This window comes from Strigops habroptila, chromosome 1 (assembly GCF_004027225.2).
Source record: "Strigops habroptila isolate Jane chromosome 1, bStrHab1.2.pri, whole genome shotgun sequence".
Classification (NCBI taxonomy): Eukaryota; Metazoa; Chordata; class Aves; order Psittaciformes; family Psittacidae; genus Strigops; species Strigops habroptila.
In genome coordinates, this window is record NC_044277.2 from 126,071,352 (window position 1) to 126,098,139 (window position 26,788).

Below are 26,788 nucleotides of genomic sequence, written 5' to 3' on the forward strand. Positions count from 1 at the left end.
TTATTAGAAATTACTTTCAAAACATGAGAGCTCTTGTGTGTATACATATTTTTAGGCAATGTACATAGTTCTTTATGAAATATGAATTACTGTCAGATTTGTTAATTAGAGAAATGTTACTGCTTTCATGAAAAACTTGATGTATTTTTACAAAGGGATATATATCCCTGATCTTCTATAGAAAATACATTGTTTCATCCCAAGCGAATGTCAATATTTTAACCCACCTCTCCCCTGCTTTTAGCACAAGGTACAAGGGGTGTGAAGAGAACATTCCAGTCCTGGATTCACACCCCTGGAACACGCCCTGCACTGGACTCCCTTTTTTTCTTTTATAAGTCACAAATACTTACCTGGAAAGTCAGAACTTTTTCACTGCACATCCAATATATACCAACAAAAGCATGTCAGCTTTAGCATTATAAAAGCTGATTTATGAAAACAAGAACCTTTATTGCACACCATTATTACACTTGTAATGCCTATATGAAACCCCAGTTGGATATTACCTTTATTAATGATAATGAACCTTCTTAACTTTAGTTAACTGGAGTATTTTCTTGCCAGTTATGATGTTTACACTAGAATTAAGCTGGCAAAGGATAATTTACTGAAACATTCTTTTTTTTTTTTCTTTTTTCCCCAGTATAGTTTGGAGGCGAGAGAAACTCCAGGGAGCTGGCAATTCAAAATATAAAGGTCAGTTTCTGTTAATGAAAGCAGAATATACAAAGAAGGAAGGATCTTTCATGAAAAGCTGGCCCGCTGCGGACTAATTGCTCATTACTATCATCATCCCTTAGGAAACATGTAGATAATCCTACTTCAAGACATACAGCATAGCTGAAATTTAGGCATAATGGACAAGGCTTGAACCTGCTACAGAGGGCCTCATATCACAGGTACAAAGGACCTGATTCATAGCTAAATCAGGAATTGTCAAAAAACTGTCTGGTTGAAGAAGACTGTGGAGACTCTCATGGGTTTGCCTGTAAAGAGCTAAAAATGTATCTGCAACAGCATGCTTAAGTGTGCTGCAAGAAATCACCAATTTATCAGTAAGAACAAATATAACAGCACTCATTCTAGCCCTACCGATGCACTGCCTTTCTCTCAAGGGAGCCCCCTTACATAGCTATATGGAGTAAGATCGTGCTGTTTGGCCCTAGGAGTAGAAGCAGCATGGTGAGAAAAGATCTCCAGGGCTTTCAATTGTTTCAATTTTTAGCCATAAAGTTGTACTGAGGTTTTTAAGCGGAACAAATGCATGGTATCTATGCAGACACTATACAAGTAGCATATGTTTTACATAAAAGATTTATACAATCTGGTCTGACAACATAAAGGTTTATGGGGTCTTTTCATTCGCAAAAACAGGTACCAGGTCATCATATGACTAACACACATGAACTGAACTTGACCACTAGAAGTGGTCTTTTTTAATGTACTACAATCTAAACATCATAATTTTCATTTTTAAAGTTCATATGTCCTTTTCTGTGTTGGATTGCTCAGATATGGCCAAACACAGGCTGCACCTCACTGTGGTTTTGGCTCAGATAAATGGAAACATCACTGTTCCAAGGGACAGGATCAAGAGATGGTGCACCTGTCAAACATAGGAATTATTTCCCACAGTGAGTTTTCTTTTTGCTCTTTATCATCAATTTTACTGTGATAATTTATTTTTTTTTTAACAAAAGATGACAATTTTCTACTTGACTGGAACACTGCATAGCATACACAAGTACTAATTTCATAGTTTTTCAATACAGCATTATGCTAATACAACATGAAAAGATGTCATGTTGCCTAAGCTGACTTGACCAGTGGTACAGCATGAACTCCACAGGTTACAGAATGGCCTACATAGGGTTATTTTGGACGTGTGGATATAAAGTATTTAGCACATTTTTAGAGTATGTAGAACACAAAAAGATTTTATTGTGATAGTCTTCAAAGACACCTTAATGTCACATAAAGTATTGTCATTCTTTAAACTGGTATCATGTGAGCATTACCAAAAGATAAATCATAATAAAATAGCAAAAATAGTTGCAGAACTGTGTTTGTATCTTCTAAAACCCCTTAGGAGGAAATAACTGTGCATGTTTATTCATATGACTGGGTCTTCAGACACCTTAGGGATTTTCCTTTCCTTGCTATAGAAACATTGGTGGGGTTTTATTTTTAAGATTTTATTCAGATCAGAATTGAATCTTTTTGTTTGTTTGTTTTTAAATGAGGCAATAAAGTCTCAGCATCTAATGACAGGTGTAGCTAAGAGGAAAGATGTGAATAACTAACTGGCTCTCTTACACAAAATCCTGTCTGCAAGAGCTAGAGCTGAAATCAGTAGCATTACCTAAACTTGAGTAAAAGGGTCAAAAAGAGGATTTATAAAACCAAATAAAGAGCAAGCAGCCCAATTCTCATCCTTGAGGTTGAAAGCAAAGTTTCCTGTAGCTTTGATGAGGATATTATTTCTTTTGCTGCCATGTCTGATATATATTTACATATTTAAAAGCCAGAGAAACTAATATGCCATGAACATGTTTATAAAGGAATTGATAATACAAATTTTATTTTTGAGCTAAACTCTGCATTGAGAAACCAAACTATTTTTCAGAATAAGGTTCTAGAATTTAAAAGCCAGTGTTTGGGGAGGTTGTAGTTTTTGTAGTTTTGGATTTTTCTAGCTGATCTAAAAAACAAAGGAAAACAAAATAAACAAAACCAAAAGCAGAGTTAAAGAATAACGAGTTGGGTACTCAGCTGCTTTTTAAACACTAAAGGCTGAATCCTTTGGACTCAAGAGGCTGGAGAGACCCCAGGGCTGGAGGGGGTGTGAGACAAGCATTGTTTTCTTCGTGGCTTCTAATTGTCCACAATAACAGTCATCACCCTCTCAGATTAAAAAAGAGACCTGTTTGAAGACTACATTGAATCCAAGTAGAACATTCTTTCAGTAGCTGAGAACTGCTGGGATTTGGGATTTCAGTTACAGCCTTTTATTTTTATTGCACTGGACACACAGTACATACTGGCAAGATTGACTAACATGGTCAGAAGCAGCATGTCTACAGGCTCCAAGGTACACAGAAAATTATGGAACGATTTTTTAATATAAAATGAAGGCAATATTGGAAGTTCTATATCCCAAATAAAATACAGTAAAACTTTTCTTCAACTTCGATGTGGTGAATAAAGGTACTAGAGTTATGGCTTAGAAGTTACCAATACGATATTGGCTAGAAAGTAACAACAACTTTCAACTTTATATATTGCTTTTTCTCTCCCCTTCCCCTCCCTCCCCCCCCCCCCCCCCCCCCCCCCCCCCGTTGTCTCAAAGCATAGGAAGTTGTTTTATGAGCATGGATAAAACTGACATCATCCCTACAAAGCAGACAAAATCCTCATGCAAGAAGCAGAAAGAAATGCTAAATGAGAGATATCTGGAATCCTATCTTCTATTCCACAAGGTACAGTTCATTATATTTTAGGTTTGAATGCATTTTAAAAAGCCTTCAGGGCTAGCAGCTTGTCACTCTGGAGTAATTGTCCCAACACAATATGGAGAGAAGGTAAAAAAAGGGTTCTGGAATCAAGCTTAAGTTCTGTTTTCAAAAAGCACTTGTGATGGCTAACTGAAAACCCTTTGAAAAACCATACTTAGACCCTTCTGAAAATCAGAAAATTATTGCATTCTGTATAGGCAATGGTTTGAATTTCCAGAGATCTATTTGACCTAATCAGAAGCTGTTGTTCCCCCTGCCCTTCCCTTTTCTATAGCTGTACGGTGAAGAGAATCCTTCACAAAGCCCCTAGTGGCACTAATGATGCTATCGCTCCTTTTTGCTGAGCTGTCATTTCTCCTAATTATCATTTATATTACGTTCTGCTACCTTATAATATTCATATTGCCACGTATATACTTTGTTAGGCAACACTATGCAGTGCTTATTCAGGAGAGAATTTTAGCCCCATTCGACTTCCCTGAAGCCTTGAAATGTTGATGGATGTTTTAAAGATGGTCCCTGCTTAAGGCTCATTACTAGGGGAAGAGTTAGCTGTCCATAAAACCTTTGATTTGATACATGCAAATGTTCATTGTTTGCACAAAATGGATAATTGATCACCTAATTAGTGAATACCTGCTAGCACACACAATTAGCCAATTTGCAGGAGCAGATGCTGGCTTATGAATATGGCAAAACTATTTGCAGTGGCATGCAAGTTCCTTTCACAGGTGGCTCCCTTTGACCTCGTAAGTTTCAAGTTACTCTCCTTTTCCAGAGAAGATGTGGGGAGGGAAGAGAATAACAGTATGTCACGTATTCCCTTTAGGATTTTATACGTCAAGATAACAGAAATAGTGTAATGGGTCTTAAAAAAAAATCTCCAGAAATTCCGTCACCCTTAGATTACACCCAAACCCTGGCTCCATTACCTTCATGGTCACAGTGTAACTGGATCAAGTGCAGTTGCTCACTTTTTCTCCTCCACATTACTCTTAGTTAAATGGAAGGGTAGTTGATTTAGCTACTAAGTGTCAAGATCTACTCAAACTAATTCCAGGTTCTATCATACTATTTCAGTAAATCCTACATTTAACTCGTGCAATATGTATTTTTACAGCCGCTCATTTAAATCAATCGGTCACCCTGTTACCATAGGTATAATTTAAGTGTTTCTTCCTCTGGAGGTGGGCTTAGTTTGCCTTGCTTCTACCAGTTTATATTCTACCAAGGAATTTTGCCAACTATGCCTCCACAGCTTAATTTGATCAATCTCATTATTTGCCTTCAAAAGAGTTATCTTGGTTATTTCACAGAAGGAGATCCCTCTACTTGTTCAGATATTAGAGTATCTTTACGCAACAGATACAAAGCTAAGGTAAAGAATGGATGTTCTCCAAAATGTGAAAGTTAAGCCATCTGTTTGAGGAGTGTTATCTATCTCACAGACAAGAATCTGGCAATGCATAATTCTGGCACTTCAAACACAAGAGCCTGGTGCTATAGCTTTCTAGTGCTCTTTACATTGCAATCAGACTAACAGTTTACTGAAACACACACAGAAAGGTGCCAGATCAGGTCACTGCTTTGCATCTGCTGAAGAAATGCTGCATAGAAAGACTTACCCAGCAAGGTCACTGCTGTGGGGCAACCACTGATGTAGGCATCAGCAAAATCTTACTCTTTAGAAAAGAGAAAAATACAAACTAGTGGTTTACCTTTGTAACAGGGAGGTAGAATTGTAATTAGAAAACATCCTAATCCTTGAAGAACTTCTGTGAGATGATAGATCTTTAAAAAAATCTTCCCAATTTAGTTTATCTTAAGCCTTTGCAACAACTGGCTTCCTTACCTCATTGCAATGGATTTATTACCTACCCCTGCCAGAAGTGGGGAACATCTGCTGTATTTTGTAATTTAAAAAATATAATAAAAACAATATGCGCATCTTCAGAACAATTTGTTGTTATTAAAAGTAGATTTTGTTTGCGAAGAGAGGTAAGGGGACAGATGCTCTGTTAATCAGTATGAAACAGAAGTAGAGCTTCCCATAACTTTAGGCAGTACTGACTCACTCATTTTACTAAGATAAGCCTGATCAATTCTAACTCTGTTTTCTACAGAGATGAATTTGCTGATTAAATTTGATTCACTTGCAGACGACTAAGAAAAATAAGTCAGTTTATAACATTACATCAAGGAACCTTCTGAATTTCTAAAATTAATCTATTTTCTTGCAAAGCTTAATTCTACCTTTATTTTCCATTTTACTGAACTAAAAGTTACTTAAAGCAGTTTCCCAAATAGCTATCCTTCCACCATGCCACTCACAGACCAGCTTGTAAAATAGAGATATTTGAAGACATATTTTGATTTAGTGCTATATGGTGTGTTTGCTTAAAAAAAAAAAATAAATTAAATAAGAGAACATCCACAAACAAAGCACTATGTTGCAATAATGAAAAAAAGGGGGGCAAAAAAGACCCAGAGACAAGGAACATGATGACATGTTCCAGTTCACATTTAAAATAAAAACAGGGAGAGAACACAGGCAAAGTTGGTGCCTTACAGCCACAGAGTGACTTGGTGAATATTAGCCTCTCAGAATGGGGTAAAGCAGCAACACAGCTACTTGCAACTGGAGAAAGCCATCAGACTGTTCAGCCAATTAGGGGAGAAGAGCAGCACTTTACCCGCCAGCTAGCAAGAACTCTCAAAAAGTACTGTCAGCAGCCAGTAGGACACTGACGAAAACCTGTAAATTAGCCAGCAAATGGAGCTGCTATCTCAGGAGGGATGAAATGGGGGTCTTCTAATGTTATCAAGCCAATTGTCCTTCCAGCGTGAAGCAAAGCGACATATCTGTTTTGTGCTCAGACACAGCGAGACCCTTCCCTCTCTATGGACCAAGCAGGTAGCCTGCATTAGAAGTAATTCATAAGGAGAGATGTCTGAAATAGCCTTTTTCCACTTTTAGCTAATCTAGACAATTTATTGGTGATAGCATTGACTTATTGTAATTCATTACTCAGATTATAGGGTGTTAATTATAATCTGAAGTTTTGACCTTAATGACATTTCATATTTTGGAAACAATACTCTTTCTTAAAACACAAGACTGTCACAAAAATCTTGAAAACTGCAGACATTAATCTTCAGCTTAAATTAGCTTCCAAGCATAAAAGGCTATTTTGTCTCCTAAGAAAAGGGATTGTACTACACTTGAGAAACAATCTTTAGTGGATCTAAAGAGCTGCAAGTCAGTTATTTTCACTAGAAAGTCGCCCTTTACCCACAAGCAAATGTATTCTTTATAAAGACAACCTGCACTGCATCTGCTAAGAACCAGTAACTCAATTAATAGCTTTAGTATATTGAAAATGTTGCTATTTATGCACTCCACATGCATACACCTGTTAGCAAAAGCCTTTTCCTAACTTAGTAAACAGTTTCAGTCACTTCATCATCTGTTTTCATTGTCAGTCTTGGTCACTTAATTTTTGCAAAGAATTTTAACAGTGTGCTTTTAAGTCCTGGGAGCAAAATGGTCACCACATAATAGGCAGTGTGCTGGTGCACTGTTAACTTTCACGTGGCTTTCTACGCTTTACCTCCAGCTGATACCCAGCTCAACCATTTTACAGTTACATAAGGCCATAGTTTACTTGGCAAACAGCAAGTAGAATATTGTTCTGGGTGTAAAACTTTGGGGAGCTCACTAATTCACAAGAAAAAACCCAAACGGTTTTTTGATATAACATTTCAGTGATCAGACTAATAAGCAGGAAAATAAGCTAATTCACTAGGCTTGAGGATCTAGATGAGTGTCCCTGAAGTTTTCAGTCATTTCCTCTAACTGCCCATAACTGTTATTTCAATGTTGTAATTCTGACCATTTCATCCCATTCTGCTGCTTTGACTAGAGAGAAGATTTTCTGTGGATACATGAATGAATTTCCATATAGATTCCTGGTTAAAAAAGAGAAAAAGATCCTGGAGAAATGCCATTAAAAGCCTCTTTTCAAACACCAGTCCAAAACTCCTGTGTTAAAACACTGAAAGCTATACTTCAGTTATGCTGCAAAGGATGGTACCTGACTCAAGTTGTGACATTGCTTGGAGATGGCTAATACATGGCTTAAGTTATGTTTTAAAGTGTTCATATGCACTACAGGAAAGTATCCATATTCATTTTTTCTGCAGAAAAAAGAATAGCTGTTTTCTGACCACTCCTTTCCTATTGTTTCCCACAACATAGGGAGAATATGCCCTAATCTGCACTCTTATGGGTGTTACATCATGCAATATATTGCACAGAAGACAGTCTGTTTAGAAACTTTAGCACCTCGAAGTCAAGAAAAGCCAGGATCTTAAGGTGTTCTTGGAATCCTGACGCTGCTGTGAAGAAACATACAAATCATTTATGATCATACCCTCCTCAGTCCCCTACCCCCAGGCTCCTCCTTTTCAAGTTAATTTGTGTTGAAAACATTGTAGGCATGTGCTACCTCCACTGGGATTCCCACAATGGCTAGTGCAGGTTCTCTTGAAACAGTATTGGTAAGCTGGAAAAAAATCCACGGTTTTGTCCTTTTGATTCCTGTAAAACTTTGCCTATGCTAGGTCACCTTTCCTTCCAGTACCAGCTGTGGACTTCTAGACCTCCAAGAGTATCAGAACAGCAAAATTAAAATATCATTTAAATAAACCATGGTAACACTGTGACTAAAGGATTTAATTGCATTACAGAGGCTCAGATAGCATGAAATGAAAGTAGAAATGCATCAAGAATTACTGTTTCTTGCAGAAGAATCATAAAAGTGTGTAATGGTACACAAGGTGATATTTATCTGGGAATAGATGACAGAGGACTTTATGAGACAGAGCTACAAGGCATGAAAGATAGAAAGTGCAATAAAAAAAAGGATAAACTCAGCAGGGCTGATAAAAGAATAAATATACAAATATTAACCCACAAACAGCTGACACACCTATCCTTTGTTCTTTCAAAAGTAAAGGATTTTATCTTAAAATTTTAAACTTCTATGATGATGAAAAAATGAAACAGCCTGATATTAAAATTAAATGTCATTTCCTGTATCCAAAGCTGAAAATACTGTCTGCACAATCTACTTCATCTTTCAATTCATCTTTTCAGAACACATTAGTGGTTTTAATAAAGCTCCAAAGGAAACACATTACAATAGATTTTACTTTGCATTTCTTTAAAGAAACTCATCTACTGATAACTTTCAAGATCCTCTCCTCATTTAAATCTCCAGCTATAAATGTATGTTATATAATAATATCAAAAGAAAGCACCATCTCCATCTGTGGGCTATTGAATCTAACTGCATCTCCACTCCAAACCTCTGAACTTTTCTGCCAGCATTCTGAAAGATGGGCTGCTGATGAATGCAATAAGTTATAGTACCAAGAACTGTGGTCAAGATAAAAATAGGTCAAATTGTATTAACGGTTATGCTTACAAATGGTTTGGTTTCCCAAGGGTGATTGACTACAACAATGTTATTCAAATGCATAAAGTATGTTTATAATAGTTTGCAGCATTGAGGTCTGAGGTCAGTCTGCAAACTATTTTGCAAAATATTAGAAGTCCTTTTGATTTATTCCTAATAGCCTATTTTTAAATCCTCAAGACAGAAAGCTTTCTCCTAGTTACCACATGCCTTTAATATCTGTAAAAGATACACAGTTTAGTTTGTCCAGATATTCAACAACTATTTTTTTCTTCCTTTTCTTTTTGCTCAGATGCACATTGTCTGTCCAAGACAAGCGTTAGTTTTCCTGAATGATCTTTGTAAACTGAAGACTGGATTTCGACTATAGCTTTTAAAGGAATTTAATTGGAAGGTAGGTCATTACATACCATACATGACTAGACAAGAAGGTAGCACTTGTTTATCCTCCAATGAGTCAGGGTCATTAGTTAGACTGCTGTTTACTGAGCAGGCAAGGAAAAAAGAATAATTGAGTCACACAGAAATAAACTTCAATCTTTTTGAGTCTCCAGGAACAAGAAGTAATGACATCTCATTAAATCAACAACTCATTCCTGCACTTACCTATATTAAATTATATATTCATTCACATTGCCTACTCTGCAACGCTGTCACCTTACCTTATCTCCATATTCATATTAAGCCAGATAATTTTATGATTGTAACATTTGTATCTCTTAAGAGATGGGATAATCAAACCTCATGCTGCAGGCTGTAAAGGAATTGCCACGGGGATTCCCTCCCACTGCTTCAGTCAGTATCACACAGTGGGGTAGGTGCATCCTTCTGTCTCTGCACCATCTGCCATTAGCCACAGCAGGTGGCAAGATACATCATTTACTAGGCATTTAAGCACTCAAGATGCAGCATAATGTCACATTAGGACATGCTTTTGGGATGACACCTGGAAACTGAGGGTTGGCAGAAAGGGAGAGAGAGATAGAGGGACAGAAAAAAAAGATAAAAAAGAATTAAGAAGAAAAAAGAAAAAGGAGAGGAAAAATGGCACAGGGTTTGCTCCAAAAATCTCTGCCTCAGAAGGATTTAGATGAACAGTGGTGGTTGGAAAGAATAAATCCAATCCTAATGCTCTCTGAACTGTGGACATTCTACAGTTGTGTAACCTTGTGACCACTTTCCTTTCATAAGCCTCCTGACCACAATAACATGGTACTTTCTAATTCATCCATTTTAGCCTTGTGCGGTACAGCTTCTCACTGCCATCGGGAAATACGGCATTGCTTAAAATATATTCACATTTGGATTGCACTAAAACCGCTTTCAAGACACTTTTTTCATGCGTGTGTTAAAGTATCATCATGCTGCGTTGCATTAAAACAGCATTCTTTTTTAACTTTTTCTCTTATCTAGTCATTTGGATTCCATCAGGCCTATCCAGACACTGTAGCTCTGTGCCAATTGTGGCTCTAGAAAAGATGTACAGGCACAGAGAGGAGGACCTGTCTTATCCTTGAAAGACAGGACAAAGAAACAGTAGGTTGGTTAGAAAAGGAATGAGGGCTTTCCAGAACTATGCAAACAGTTTATTGAGCAAAGAAGCTTGAAGTGCAGAAAATTTCTACTGTCCAGCTCTTGTAACGCAGGATTTCTCTTGAACAAGAGGCATCAGGAGAGGCAGAAAAGCCCAAATTGCCTTATTCTTAACAATCTACAAGCTGGAGAATTCCCCATTAATCTCTGTGAAGGTCTTTTTTAGTTAGCAAGGCTACGCTGCTCACCTGTATGTTTGATTTATGGTGTCAGAAATTAACCTGACATTGCTCAGATAATTTGTATCACTTGAATTAGTTTGCCAAGACCAATAATCAAAATTCCTTTTTTGTTTTAGGGCAGTTGGTGACCATTGCTTTTCTACAGACTGGCATAAACCACAACACCTGTGAGTGTAAGCCCATCATTTGCCTCACTTCAAACCTGATGCCTCAAAACTAGCCTAACAGTTTTGAAACTGATATGACTGATGACTTGGAATTGTTAAGACATGCAGCAATGACTGAAAGCATTCAAATTTTTATTGTGATATAAACTGCACTGTAGCCTTGGCAATGCTGCCAACTTATAATCTTAAGAAAAACTTTACATTTTCTTGGAAAAAGCCATACAATTTGCTGCAGACTGGACTCAGTAATGCAGTCTCACTAGACTCATTAATTAGGTTATTATGATGATGAAGTAATGCACTAAAATGACTGTTCCTACATAATTACCCTTTCCAAATCATTCTCCTGAAAAACAGGTTCTTACTTAGCAGCTAGATCCAAACAGCAGCCTCCTGCCACTTGATAAAACCTGAACAGTCCTGCGTAAGTACAGGAGTGGTATAAACTCTACAAGGTTGTCTGCAGTATTTGCAGCAGCAGCTCATTCACCAAGTTGCCTTTAGTTAAATCTAGAAATGCTGATTTTAATTCCAGTATCCTCTTGTAGACAGGAAAAAAGCAAAGAAATCACAGAATCATAGAATGATTTAGGTTGAAAGAGACCTTGAAGATCATCCAGTTCCGACCCCTTGCCACAGGCAGGGACACCTTCCACTAGACCAGGTTGCTAGGTCCTCCAAGCCCCGTCCAACCTGGCCTTCAACGCTGCCGGCGATGGGGCAGCCACAGCTTCTCTGGGCAACCTGTGCCAGTGCCAAAAATTCTTAATATTTAATCTGAATCTCCTGCTCTTGTTTCCAACTCTGAGCAGATGTCTGGATGTTTTATGCTCCCTGCCCCTCCTCCCCAGGTTCGAAACTAGCAGAGACTGCTCCTGGACATAGCGGAGCTTGGCTATAAGCAGCTCTTGCAGCTTCTGTGACAATTCTCTTTTACAAATTATAGATTAGACAGAACACCCCCATAAAGAAAGCAGGCCAAAGTTCCCCACAAAAGTATAATTGTATTGTTAATATATTTATCACTGAGGTCAGTTTAACCTTTTTACTAACCTGTACATATTTTTGAGGCTGAATTCACGTTTCTCTGCTTTGAGACTGCTGTCGGTTTGGCAGTAGTCATATGGCAGCCCACAAAGGGAAGAGGATCCTCTCAAATTCACATTCCCTGTGGTAGGGGGTTCACCACTGGAGAAGCCGGGGGACACAAGAGCCACAGCATTGAGGAAGGGAACTCGGAGTGCTCAGCTGCTTCTGTTCTACCCTTACCACTTCCCTATGGGGGGTGGACCAAAACCCATAAGCCAGGAGAGCACCTCTTGTGCCCACCACCTCTGTTCCTGGCTTCCTACCTCCTTACAGCTGACGTTAGAAGTCCTGCAGCAGCTGACTGCCTGCCTCCTGGCTTCCTTTCGCATGCCTGCTGTGGGTGCGAATGTAGGAAGTCCCTTTGAAAGGAGTTCCCAGGAACTCCCTTCCTATTGTAAGGAGCTGGAATCATAGCTATATTATTAAATTCAATGCCATTACGTTAGCAGCTTGAAAATGCAATGAAATCATCTAGGCCATTGTATTTGTCTGAGCCCAGTGAAAAAGGAAAGGAGTGGCATAAATGGTGCCAAGAAATTAGCATGTTAATGTTCTTTTTAATGATAACTCTTTAGCTTATTAATAAATGTAGCTAGAAGGAATATTAAAAAAAAAAAAAAAAGGAAATTTGGCAATGTCCTTTAAAATGGGAGATCATCACCCAGGCCTGCTGCAGGCTCACCTGCTGGTAAGCAAGCAAGCAGCAGGAACATCCATTACTGGAGAGTTGGTTTATGGGTTTGAGACAGGTAATCCTGAAGCAGAAAGATTGTTAGGGATCAGAAGGCCAATTCGGAGGCTTTCATTATTTCATTTTGGATTTTGTGGTCTTTAGATGCTTATTAATAACATACAGAGCCCAAAGAGGTTCCCCCCCCCCCCCATTTTTTTTTTTTAAGGATAAGCAACTAGTAACATGAGTTAAGTTTCCCACACAGCACTTTTACAATACCACTTTCTTTCATAACTGTTCCCTTTTCCTTTTGTTCAGATACAATCCTGTCTTCTGTAGTTTAAACCTTTGTTTGTGCACTAATGAATCTAACTAGGTGTCATAGCAGGCTCTAACAAGCATCACTCTCTTTCATTTAACTCTACAGCTTGCCATTACACACTTTAGAAGATCTGTTGGTTTATTCATAGCAATCGCTAGATATTCTTTTTCATTAGATAGATACTAGTTTTCCCTGTTGTGCCTTTCCTTATTAAGGGAACTATGAAACGTTAATACTGGCCTCAAAACGCAGGGCAAAAAATGGCCACAATCCTATTTGAAATGCAATTGCTTGTATTGTAAATGATCTTAAAGATCTGAACACAAACAGCTTGAAATTTTCTTTATTTATGAAAGAATAAGAGAAAGAAAAAATCAAGGAGGTGGCTCTGCATAAGCCACTTGTCCAATTTACCTCGTTAACTGAATTTCTTGTAGTTAATTTAAGCAGCAGGACTGCAATTATAAAAGCATCCATAAACAACTATTAAGAACTGTCATATTTCCACCCAGGCTCCTAGCTCAGATTTTAAACTCAGAAATGCTTACACTTTCCAGAACTTAACTCTGAATCAGTTTTGAGAGGGTTTTGCTCTACACCAAGCTGTCTTTGCAAATGCTTGACTCTGACAACAGGAACATTGCAAAGTAGCCCACAGGAGCCATATTTGTTGAAGAATTTATTGCTACTATTGGTGTCCAGGCCAGATGTTACAAGATTCAGAACACACTTCGAAGGGAGAAGTCCTGAAAAGAGCTGAACTTTTTGTGCTAATGATGCCAGTCAAGTTTATAACTAATTTTATGTGACGTGATGATATCTTGTAAGTTTAGAGTTTTTAAAGAATGGATGTAATATTTCATTTGGAATCCTTTAATTTTTCATTAAAATGTTTCCATGCTAATAATTTCTTCACCTTTCTTCCCTAATATTTTAAATAACAAACTTTTAAATAGTTCCTATTAGACTTGATATAAAGCTTTCTTAAAAAAACCCCAATTTGTATTATCTATTCCACTCTAGGTTTAGTAGAAATGTTTAGCTTCTGTTCTGATCAAATATAAAACTGGTATTTAAGTAAGTACTACTTCAAACAAACAGAAACAAACCTTTCCAGAGTTTACAGAACAACCATTTTTACAAACTGTCAGTTTTCATACTATTTTATCTCATATCTGCACCTGATTTAGGGTGACCAGCCTCTAAATTAAGATAAATGTAGTCATTATTTGTATTTAAATTTCATTATTCTGTCACTCCCACACTGAAGACTGAAGATGATGCATTTAATTTAGGTGACAGTCACATATCCTTGTACATAATCTGCCACAGATATTGTATCTTAGAACATGCCCTAGAGCATTAATCCACCTCAACTTTATTTTACTTTCTAGATTCCTCTAATAAATATTTGGCTAAACAATATTTGTGGTTTTATTATGGCGATTTAGTTCTACTACATAGCCATGCTCTGAGTACGGAAAGACTCTCAAAAGCACAAGAACCATTTTTATTCAGGGTTTTTTTGGGGTTTTTTTTCTGTAAGATTAGAGAAACTAAAGGGTAATGATGGAGATTATCTTCAGTTCTAACAGCTCTCAAAATAAAGAATATAAATTCTTTCTGTCCTTGACTAATAAGAGACAATCTCTCATTTCACTTCCAGCCATGTGGCCTTAGTGGTATAGACAACCACAATTATGCCTGAAACTTTTCTCTTGTGCTTGCCTCAGTGAATACGAGCATAAAATATACTGAGTATTAGTGCCCTATAGATAATTATTTGGAATCAATAACCAATGCCTTCTGTTGATTGGACCACCACCAAGCTTAAGGACTCAAGGAGAAGGTGTAATCCCTGAAGAACCCAATATAACTGATAACGCAATTGTTTATATACTAGATCATCACAGCTGTAAAATTTCTCACAGTGGGAATAAGCGGAAAGAAAGGAAATGCTTGTTGAAGACTTCAGTTCATGATACTTTGGATATAAGAAATGCAAGAATAAATCTCCATATCTACAAAATATTCACAGAAATACTTTTAAAAGTTTACTCCTTCATCTGTGCATGTATGTGCACTACAAAACAGCAGATTGGTAGAACTTTGTATGAGGCATTCCCCAGAAAATTCACGCTCTTTTCAGGGTTGAAAAAAGACTCAGCTGGTTTCTCAGGTGTGCTAAAGAATTGAAAAGATCATCAGTAAAACCTCTCTCCAACTCGCACACAAAGTGTTCTTTTCTGTTTGTTTTGACATTACTATCTGATCTAAGATTACCTTTCATTCAGATGAGTATTCAGTTCTTAAAGTTCTTAACATTTCTTAACTTGTATAAATAACAATCACTTGGGTGATTACACTATTTTTTTTCCTGATAGCATGATTAGAAGCTCGTGATTTTTTTCAGTAATACAAAAATATCCCCAGAAAGTTCCTTTCATATTGTCTATGTGTATATTCTGTTAGTAAAGCCCAATGCCAATAAGGTGTGATAGATTCAAAGTATCATAGATTCTTGCAAATTGTTCTCAGTGTAGTTCCTTTACAGGGAGTAGAGGACTATCACATCTTTCCTGTGATCAATTACAAAGCAAAACTCAAAGAACTATAAAGAATACTAAAATTAATCCACAGTGTCACCTTGCTGAGAGCCCAAATAGTTTGAAAAACTTTAGCAGCATAATTTCAAATTTAAAACAAAGCCGTAAATGTTAAATCACTTTAATTATTCCAGAAAATTATTCATTTCTAATTTACATTAGCATGCTAATAAATCAAATTTCTCCCCCACACCCCCCAACCACTTTCACATGTTAATTGCTAGTTTGCCCTTGGGCTCCTTTGCCTTAGGAAGGATTGGAGTTTTGCATTTTAGTTTAAATGCAGAATGCCAACATTAAAGTATCTTATCCATCCCATTGGAGTGGGTACTTAAAGACAGACAGGAAAAATACTCTTTAATGTATACAGAAAGTGTAGCATCTTGCAAGAAAATATCTTAGAAGTTTCTTTGAACAACAAAGAATTAAAAATAAAATTAAATAGACAAATGTTTAGTGTATTCCCTATTTCCTTCCTTTCACCATGCTTTTATCCTCATCTATGCCCTCTTACTCTATTTGCCCTGTGCTAAGAGGGAAAAGATCAGCAGATCAATGCAGAATAGTGGAAAAACACTCTTAGCAAACTAAGATGATGGTGCTACGGGAACTCTTATTTTAAATAGATGCTGAGATTTTGATCATGATAACTTCGCTATTCCCCCTCCCCCAAGTCCGTTGCATAAGTCTAATGTAACTACAAAACTGCCTAATTACTGCATGCCTAAATTACTACTATCAAAAGGAAATCCCCCTCCAGACAGAACCACACAAGCACCAACAAGCCTGTCTTTGTCCTCCCACATCTGCTTCACTGTCACTCACCCTGCCACACAGAAACCATCACAGCTCAGGAACTAGCCATCCATCAGCATTCAAAGGTAAAATAACCAGTCTGGTAAGGAAAAAGGTGGGAGGGGAGAGATAAATTACCCACAGGCTTACACCTGTGATCTAAGCCCTCTTCTGCAGGTGGTGGTGTACACCAGGGGGCTAACATCTAATTAGGCTTTCTGCTTATTTAGTGAGGAGAGTGTTCTGGATTCAGCTGTAACAGGTTTTGGGGTTTTTTTCTGCTTCTTAGTAGCTGGTGCAGTGCTGTGTTTTGGCTTTAGTCTGAGAACAGTGCTGGTAACACACCAATGTTTTTAGTTGTTGCTAGGTAACGTTTACTCTGACCAAGGACTTTTCAGTCTCTTATGCTCTGCCAGTGAGGAGGGGCACAAGAAGCCAGGAAGAAGCAGAGACGGGACACCTGACCCAAACTAGCCAAAGGGGTATTCCACACCACAGCAAGTCATGCCCAGTATATAAACTGGGGGGAGTTAGCTGGAAGGTGGAGATTGTTGCTTAGGTTAGTTGGTGGTGGGCAATTGTATTGTGCACCATTTGTGTTTATTTGGGGTTTTTTCCTCCTTCCCTTTTTAGTTTTATATTCTCTCTCCTTGTTATTTCCCTTACCATCATCATCGTTATTATTATTATTATTAGTGGTAGGTCTATATTATACTTTAGTTACTGGGTTGTTCTTATCTCAGCCTATGAGATGTGCATTCTTTTGATTCTCCTCCCCATCCCACTGGGAGTGAGGGGGAAGAAGCAGGGTATTGAGAGAGCAGCTGTGTGGTTCTGAGTTACCAGCTGGGCTTAAACCATGATAGACAGTTAAAATGAAAAAAAGTTTGCTAATTTAGCTAAATTGCACTTTTAAAAATAGTATCTGTTCTCAAAGGAATAAACTGGAGGGTAGAAGTCACTTATTGGGCCTTCAGGAAGGAAAGGCCACCCACATGCAAAAAATGGCTTTTTAGGTCTAAGGTCAGTTATACTTCACATGTGAGGAAAATTGGTTGAACGTAAGAGAACCTAAAAGCCTCTTGCAGAACAGTGAGAAACCTATGGCATGCTAACTCAGGCCAGAGGAGAACGTCAGTGAATTAGACCATGAAAATATTCAAGTATACACTTAGTTCAATTATCTTCACTATGTGTTTCATGATAATGTATGATAAAGGAATAGTAGCTATAGATTGACTTTCAATTGAATTTTAAAAAAAGTATATAAAAAAATATAAATATTAGCAATTTTTTTTTAAAGAGAACTGGGCCCATTAAGAGGTCAAATTCTGTTTCATCATTTCCAGTTCAGTTCAGACCATGGGTAAACCATGGCTAATATGAAACATTACTCATTTACCAATGCAAAATGAGTTGTTGGTCTCAGGCCAGGTCCTGACAGACAGATATGTACCGCGTAAAACCATCTGTAGTAATTACTCCCCTGAGCCCTGATCTTGCAGATGTCTGCACAGGTTTGTGCACATAAGCAGTATCACCGACTCAAAGGCTTTCTGTATTTAGCCTTGTATTCACAGGAACATCTCATATTCATGCAGATCAGTACATGTGTCAGCATTTGCAGTGTCAGAATATAGGCTGACAGCCTTGGCAGAATTGTCAGAAATGGAAGGAAGATATAAATGATACTATCCATTCACCTATGTGTATGGGACATTTAATTCTTGATGGAGAAGCACTGATGAGTCTGTGTGTGGCTGCAGCCTGCCAGTGCAGGCTTCTGTGGATGAAATCTCAATCTTTATGCTTTAAAACCAGATTACGTAAATTCTTATTTTTATAAAAAAGAAAAATTCATAAAACTATAAAGATTTTTCTGATTTTAAAGGCTACATTTTAAAAAGTGAATTGCTTAATGCAAGTTTCAGTGTTTCATCTCACCACACTCTGTTGCTTTCCTTTCCAAGACGTGCGACGGAAGCATTTACCATTTCATTAACTCATGGATACAGTAATAATGATGCCTCTTATCGAAGTCAGGTTGAGTGATAAATGAAAACTCCACACATATGTATGAATACTGATTAATGTCCATTATAGCAATGAACAGATTGCATTGCTCTGTGCAATCCACAGGAACAAAAGGACCATTTTGACAGCGTATCTGTGTGTACATGAACAGACGGAAGTCCATGTAAATGATCCTCAGGAGACTTACAGCATATTCTACTACAACTGCTCTGCTTTTGTATTTTATAGAAAGTCAACTAGATTATACCTATTACAACCTCTGGGCAAACCAGAGAGGGTTGTGCCTTGCTAGTGCTAAAACAACAGTGTTACTGTCAGATTTTTTGTTCTTTTCTTCTGCATATGGACATCTCTTTACAAAATTACAACGATATACTCAAAAAATGAAAGAATGATTTTTAAAAAGAAACCTCTTACACAGCTCTCAAAAAGGTGTAAAGCTGTAATTTCTCCATGGAAACATTTCTTCAAAGTTAAACACTTTTACATTATAAGTAAGTTCTTTATATTGCTTGTCAGGTTCTCATCTCCTGCTGCAGAGATAAACCCAGCTTTTCGAAGACTACCTAGTCAAGCATAAAAAAAAAGTATTTTCTTAAAATTTTAGCTCTCTTAAGGGTATATGTAAGAAAAATTTGCAAAATCTGTGATATTACATGTGAGTTCATAATTTTAACACAACTACTTTGTCTAGAGCTTCCCAGATACACTTTCATAGTTTATGAGTCTGTCAGTGACTTCTTGCTTTACATATATTCAAGCTGTATGTGATATAGCCATGAAAGTACTAAAAAAACCCCAAACCTGTATGGGGTCAGACTAAATGTTCCTTTAGTCTATAACCTGTCCTTGATAGTGGCTGAAGAGGGATGGAAATGTAGAACATATGGTGGTAATTCCCTAGTACACACACCCATTTGTTAGAGTCCTGCAGCAAAGGACTTCCTCAACCAGAAAGAGTAGCTTTGTAAACACCTTGTAAATCAGACTACAGGCTAATGACATTTGGTACTGATGTGCTTCTACAAAGGCTTCTTACTGGAATAAATCACTTTGAGGTTGTAAACACCATCTTGGACCACTGCAACACATCTTTACCTGGGAGCATAAAATCAGAACAGTTTAAGGGTGCACAAACCCATTCTTCTGAAATCTCAATGTAAATTTACTCCATGTGGGTAACTGTTGATGGATTTTTCTTCAGTGAGTATGTGGAATTGCTTCTCTACCTGTGTAAATTTCTGGCATCCCTAAAAATCTATAGCAATGATTTTCTCAGAGTAATTTCTACTTTGCAAAGAAAACACCTTTTTCTATTTCTTTTGGACTTATCACTTGATAATTTAATTTCTTAGCTATATGGAATAATCGTTACATCCCTATTTATCATTACCATGTTACTCATAATTTATATACCTCTATTACCCAGCTGTCTTTTTCTGAGGCTAAGTCCTACCCCGCTTAGTTGCTTCTCATATATCTTTCAACACCCTCACTGCTCTTTTCTTCACCCTTTCTAGTTAATATATTAATGTGTCAAATGTGTTTTTTAGCTGGTGGCATATTACTGATTTTAATTATTGGCTCATCCTAGCTATGATTTTGACCTTTGAATTTTCTTGAAGAGGCAATGTTACATTTTATGTTTACATATTCAGAGTAGGATGAGTGAAAACCCCAAGAATTTGTACTATCAACAGCAAAAAAACCCAAAACTCGCAGAGATGAACTCCGATGAACTGTGTAGCATGAATCATGCTGCAATTGAAAAAGAGCAGATGATGCATGTGCTTCTTTCCTAGATGCAAAAATAAGTCTCACATCTTAATCGCATGATAATTTATGATTCAGTTTTGAGTGGAAGCTTGTGTTTTTATTCTTCCATGCTTTGTACATTTTCACAGTATTTTGCTGATTGTGTCAGAAAATAGTGTTTTCCTTTGTACGAAGGCGGACACATTGCACAAGCCACCAATTGAAGAACCAAGTATTTTGCTCTAGCTTCCCTTTTGATTGAATTTAGAGAAATTGCTATTTTGAGGACTCAGCTGTCTAGCTGATCTGTAACATCGTTACTGACTCTTCAGCATGCTATGCCAGTGAGGTCCAGCGTCCCACTAAAGAAGCACAACAGCACAATTCAGTAACGCATTAACAGAAATGCAGACACGCAGTATTTACATGGCATGATCTCAGACACAATGTTTCAAGTTTTCTGATATATAAAATATCTACTATGTCTGCTGAAACAAGTGAGTTTTTTCCACTGTGATGGCAATAAATTTAAAGAAAATTTCTAAAACACCATGAATATTGCAAGTATTAAAAATACCAATAATAATATCACTAATTATGAACATCTTTATTAGAAGAAGTCATTTAAGAAAAGCAAGGCATGGGGAAGGACAGTGTTAGCAAGAGAAAAAATAGAACGTTTGAAATTATAGAAAAAAATCACTAAAAATTGGCAAATTTCTGGTTCCTCTGTAGCATATCGGAGATTGGCCTTTGGCTTGCATGGGGTCAGAAATTCAACCAGTGAAACTTAGAAAAACTTGAAAAATGCATAAAGCATCCACTCCATTGCATGAGAGCTTTGGAATTTCAGAGGACAGGTTTATGCTCCTTCAAGCTGTTCTGGTTTTATGCCCTTAGGGACAAACAGGTTACAGTGATCTAAGATGGCATTTGCAGTATCAAAGTGATTTATTTCAGTAAGAAACATTAAGAAGTACATCAGTAAAAAATTTCATAGCCTTTAATTGGAGTTACAGCTGCATCTAAATAAAATACTAAATAAAATCCACAGAAATGGGATAAAACCTAACCTGAAATTAACCATCTTCTGTTTACTGAACATGAAAGGGGCACACATGTTTATTAAGAGGTTCACACAAAGTGTAACCACTGGTCCTGTGCTTTCATTATAACACTTTCTTATAATGTCCCTTTAGCAACAGAAACACACATTTTTAAGTGTCTTTTTTGACCAGGGCATTTTTAGGTGAGCAGCCTCTCATTATTTGCAAAGTTAACATCAGCAAACTTGAATCATATTTTACCAGCACCTTTACTGATTGCTGCAATTAGGCTTGGCAGTGTGATACCTTGTTGTCTCGTCCCCTATCAGCCAAAATTAAAAAGATCTCTGGTGGCAATTGCCTTGTGGAACTTGTATAATCTCTCTGTTCTCTGCCTCTCATCTGCTAAAGTATTTTCTTCAGTAGAAGACTGATTTGCCAGCCAGTAGCACAATCACTGTATAAATGAATATTTGATGCCAAGCATTAATTTGGGACATCATTAGTAGAAACTGCAAATACTAGTGAAACCAAGTAACTGGATGTCCTGGGAAATTATGAATAGTATTAGATAGAAATAGACCAGTTAAGATACAATTCTTTCCATGTATGGGATAATTTATGGAAAAAATTATTATGGAAATCATATTTTCATCAAAATTTTTGGACATATTTTTAACATATGTCATAATATACCTATTACTAGGTGAAACCAACCAACCAAACAAAAAAACCTGGTACTTTCACTTTTCATTTTTCTCTCTTCTGTACACTTTGCAATAGAATGTGAAATTGCCCCTATACAGTTTTGCTGATGGTTAACCACATTTTCTGTTTAATCATTTGACCAGCAACATCAATTCATTAGAAAAAAAAAAAAAAAAAAATTACTCTTTTATTAGGATAGACCCTAAAAATTTTCATGGAGTTTTGGTCCCCTGTGTTTTAATCATCGTATCTGTACTCATACAGAGGTCAAAAAATGTAGGTACATGATCTTCCCCAAATTCTGAATGAGATCATTTATAAGTAATGGAAACTGATTGCATTTTATCATAGCTTAGCATTTTATCTCTATTTTACTCTTCATTATAATAAGGCCTTTGTAACAAATTGTAAACAACATTTCCATAATCCCAATGCATTTATGCTCAAGCTCAGATTTGTTATATCTGATCTGCTGTAGCGATCCGATATAACACTCAGAACTAGTGTTATAGTGAACTAGTAAACTGCTAGGTAAGTGCTTTAATATCAGACCATGATTTGTGTGTTTTCTGCATTTACGGTGCATGGCCATAAGTAAAAGGTAACCTACGTGCCTGATGCTTTTATACTCTCAGCCTGGAGTTAAACTGATGCAGGTTAAGTAACTTTATAGGCCTCTAAATTATAAACAAATACAGAGTAAGAAGTGGCACTAATCTAGCAAGAAAGCAGAATGAGGAGGCAAAGAAATTTAGCAGGAGGACTTTCCCCTAAAAGACTGAATTTTGATTGCTGCTGTCTGTTCGATTGCTCTTCTATTGCACTTAGGTAAAGTAAAAGCACTGAATAATATGTGGGTTATTATGAGTCAGAATCATACAGTTAAGCAACAGGGAACTTTGAGATAGGCAACTCAAGACTGATGAGCAGGGTGTGAGCAAGTGCTAACTGTGCACCCTGACCTGGAATATAGAATAGCGTAATTTCTGCAGCAGTACAGCTGGGTTGCAATTAACTAGTCCAAAGACATGAGCAAAGCCATCCTACTGATGATCCAGATGAATTCCAGCAGAATTTACTAGATCAGGCACAGTACAATATGAGCCTGGCTATGTGGCACACAGATGACCACTTACGTGCTGGGACTCCTTGGGAGCCCCTTTTCTAAGAGAATACGTGAGTTCAGCTCCAAAGCAGACCACAGCTGGTTTTGCACCCAGCCAGTAAACCTACTGGAACCAAATGCATTGGGAAGAGCACTATAGAACTCCTTCATAATGCCTTGCCAGAACTGATGAACCCTGATAAACTGGCTCTTAGGCATACCTGGAGTACAAGCATTATATCCAACAGTCCATCTATGGTTTTGCATACTCTGGGATATTATATACATCTGTTACTTCAGCTAATGAAAGCTAACTGATAGCCATACCTATCTGGAGGTAAAAATACTACACCTAAGTATGCAGAATTAGGCTGCGTACTTTCCGCATCACTGATTAGTTCGGCTTTTCATAGTTCTAATCAATGAACTAATTTGATCTGTGATGAAACTGATCTCTTGTCCAGGAAGTAAGATAGTATTTGAAGAAAGAATGTTAAGAATATTGCCTATCTCGATATACTCAGACATATTGAGCTTAGGCAAAGCATCCAAATAAAGAGCAAAAATGGTGAGATTACAAAACCTCATATTCCCTACAGTGCTTCATGAACCAAAGGCACAGTGTATTGGGAGTGCAGTCACTGCATAGCACAGCATACTTCCCACGTGTGAAGGATAACTTTGCAGACAATTCCCCACAGTATAGAGCAACCTTTATGACAAGTGCACTTTGTAAAATTGACTGAAAAAGTAAAATTTATCTTATCAATGACAGGAGTCAAAATGACTCTTTTAAACACCAGCAAAACACTCTGTTTCTGTTTTGTCACTTTTCAGTCCCATCCCTTCTTTAGGCACATTCCAACAGCAGAAACCAAAGATAGCAGCTATGTATCTAACTTCCTAGAAAAAAAACCCCTCAAGCCCCCCAAATAAAATCTTCCTCTACATACCAACAAACTGAATTTTCCTATTCTTCTCCTCTAGAAGAAAAACTCCTCTCAAGGCGGCAGGGCTCTGAGTGTATCCCTTACCTTGGGGGTTTGGCTGCCCAGGCTCAGGACCAACTTAGAGACAGTGCACTGGTGACCATGAAGAGAGCTCTTCCAGTCAGCCTATGGGCATGCTTCCAACTCACCAGCTGGAATGCCAGCCTTGCCTTAGCCCATCTGTATCCCTGTAGCCCTGCACCACCATCCTGGGGCTGTGGCTGACTTTAGATATTGTCTCTGAACCTCCTCCTCCCGTCTTTAGTTATTTCTTATTCTGGAAGGACTGTTATTGCAAGCACAATGGAATTACCTCATTTGAACAAATGAACACAACCAAGGCTTGTAAAGGGGGGGGGGGGTTGGGGGGAACCAACAACCCAGAGGGTGAATATTAAAGGATTAAGGCAATTGTCTCAAGTGTTGGGAAATACATGGAGCCAAAGCTGTTGTCCTAGCACAAGGGCAGGTCAAGGATGAACACCCTAACCAATTCAGTGCTGTGAGATGGACATCTATCTGGGACACCATAACTGGCAGTCACTTAATAAGCTTGGAAGACTTACAAGTCTACATTAAAAATATATTTTAAAAGACAGCATTGAAGTTGGTTGAGTGATTCAGGTTTTAAGCAATTAAGTGACTGGACTTTTTTTCCATCGGGAAGATGAGATTTCATTGTGCTCTGGCCATTGGATAAACAAGGAAAATCTGCTTCACATATCTTAAAAGCATAAGTGCAAAGAGCATTTCTAGTGTATGAGCCAAAGTTCCCATCACACATTTTAACTTGACCATGATAATATCACAGAAGTGGTATCTTCTGTAACTATGCAATTATCTAGTGTATTGTTTGAAATAAAGCAAAATCTTGAAATTATCACATTATTGTAGATTAATGTGTGATGAGTTAGTCATTTATTAGGAATAAAAATTTATACAGGCGATGCAGATACACCACCAGATAATAAGTTCAGGCAGTATTGATTCTTTGTTTGCTACTAAGGGGAAATAGTGCTGGTTTTGACAGCTCTGTACATTCACTGCTCTCTTGCAGTGTAAGGTAAGGCTGACATCAATGCACAGGAAACCTAGCCACACAACTGGCAAGGGGTAAGAAAGAAGGGGCTGTATCTTCAGTAAGGCTGAGAAAAAACATAGCTGTGAGCTGTTTTCAGTATTTTGAAGTGAAACCCTTTGTGTTTTCATTCACTGGTATTTCTGAACTGTTGTGAACTGTGGAGGCCATTATGATGCACCTTAATGTTCCCTGAAGCATAGCTTTGGTACACCTTCTGACAAGAATTGACTATTATCTAGATATCCTCAGGAGGCGAACACCATGATGTCCATTCTGTAAGAGTTTCAGTTGATATTTAGCTCATCTAAGTCCATTACCTAAGTAGCTTCTGTTTCAGTAGGTGCATTCAATCTCTCTCAAAGAACGAATCTTTAGTTCAATCAATAGGATCATTTTATTTGCATCATTCTTCACTGTTAGGTTCATGCTGCTTGTAGTTGATAAAAGGTGAAATAACTGGTAGCAGCCAAACCTAAGTAAATAAATACAGAACAAATTTGAACTGGCAGCCACACGTACATTTAATTGACATGTATTGATTTACAATTGCTGGTAGGCTTTAAAATGTTGTCCAAAGCTATAACCAGACTACAAAGAAACGTGTTATCTTTACATGTGTTACACAGTTTACTGAAGCTTTTGTTACCTGAAAGCAAACAAAATCACATTTAAACAACTTACGGTGAGATAGTTAAAGAATACATTGTTTATTAAGCCTTAAAAGCTTGCAGAAACAAAGAATAAAAGACAGATACATTTTCCACCTAAGTTCAGTCTGAGGTATTAGTAACAAGAAGTCATCAAAATGCTAATCTGGAAGAAAATCACAAGTGCTAACTGATGCCACCAAAGGGATACTCAAGACACAGCACTTCTTGAGGATTCTCCATCTGCTGAAGTTGACCTAACCCCAGGGCAGCAGTATTCTGCTATTGCTTAGCCTGCAATTATATAGGGCAGGTGGCAGAGTTAGTGAATGCAAAGGGGAAGGATCATATTGTTGTAAAAATATGTCTGTTGACTCTTTATTATTAAAAGCTATATACAAGCTTGAAAGACCAAAAAAGCTAACTCAGCCTTGCATCCTTACATTAAGATCTCCAAATCTAAAAAACAGACTTCAGATTGCGATCTGAATCTCCCCATGTTTGCTTAGCATCTCTTCAGATCTTTAAAGCAAAGTTAAACTATGAACTTAAAAAGTGCCTAGAATATCAGCCAGATCCAAAAGAAGATTTAGGCTTCATAATGCACTCTATGTTCAGAGCTCTGAAGGCCCCCTGAGCAGCAACTGCTGCTGCACTGAGGGATGCCTGGGCTCATCGGACACCAGTCACTGCAGCTCTGCGTGAACTCCAAACTACCCTTCTTGGGAGTTCAGCATCTGCCCTTCTTTGTAAGCCTTAGTGAAACCTAGAAATAGAACAAAATAACTTAGACTTGAACCTAACAACAGATGTGTGCACAACACAGCTGGCACCCAGCTGCAGAGCTGAACCTTTCATAACATACCGTAGCAGTTGCTTTGTTTTTAAAACATGGTTGTAAACCAGTATTTCTTCACACTGCTAGGTAGTAAGCTTCAGTGCGATTGATACCATTCCAGTGGGATCATAAAACATCTGTTTCCTGACCTACACTCTAG

At 37.6% G+C, this 26,788-nt stretch overlaps 1 long non-coding RNA gene across 2 annotated transcripts; it reads left to right on the top strand.

Annotated features, from left to right (window-relative positions):
• Positions 1 to 1,554: 1,554 nt before the first annotated feature.
• On the top strand, positions 1,555 to 11,152 carry LOC115611551. Of its 2 annotated transcripts, none has more exons than XR_003992616.1 (4): positions 1,555 to 1,637; positions 3,353 to 3,482; positions 9,291 to 9,392; positions 10,890 to 11,152. It is a non-coding gene; the product is annotated as an uncharacterized LOC115611551 (long non-coding RNA). The 2 variants fall into 2 exon arrangements; XR_003992617.1 differs by having other exon boundaries at positions 1,559 to 1,637; positions 3,358 to 3,482.
• Positions 11,153 to 26,788: the final 15,636 nt, after the last annotated feature.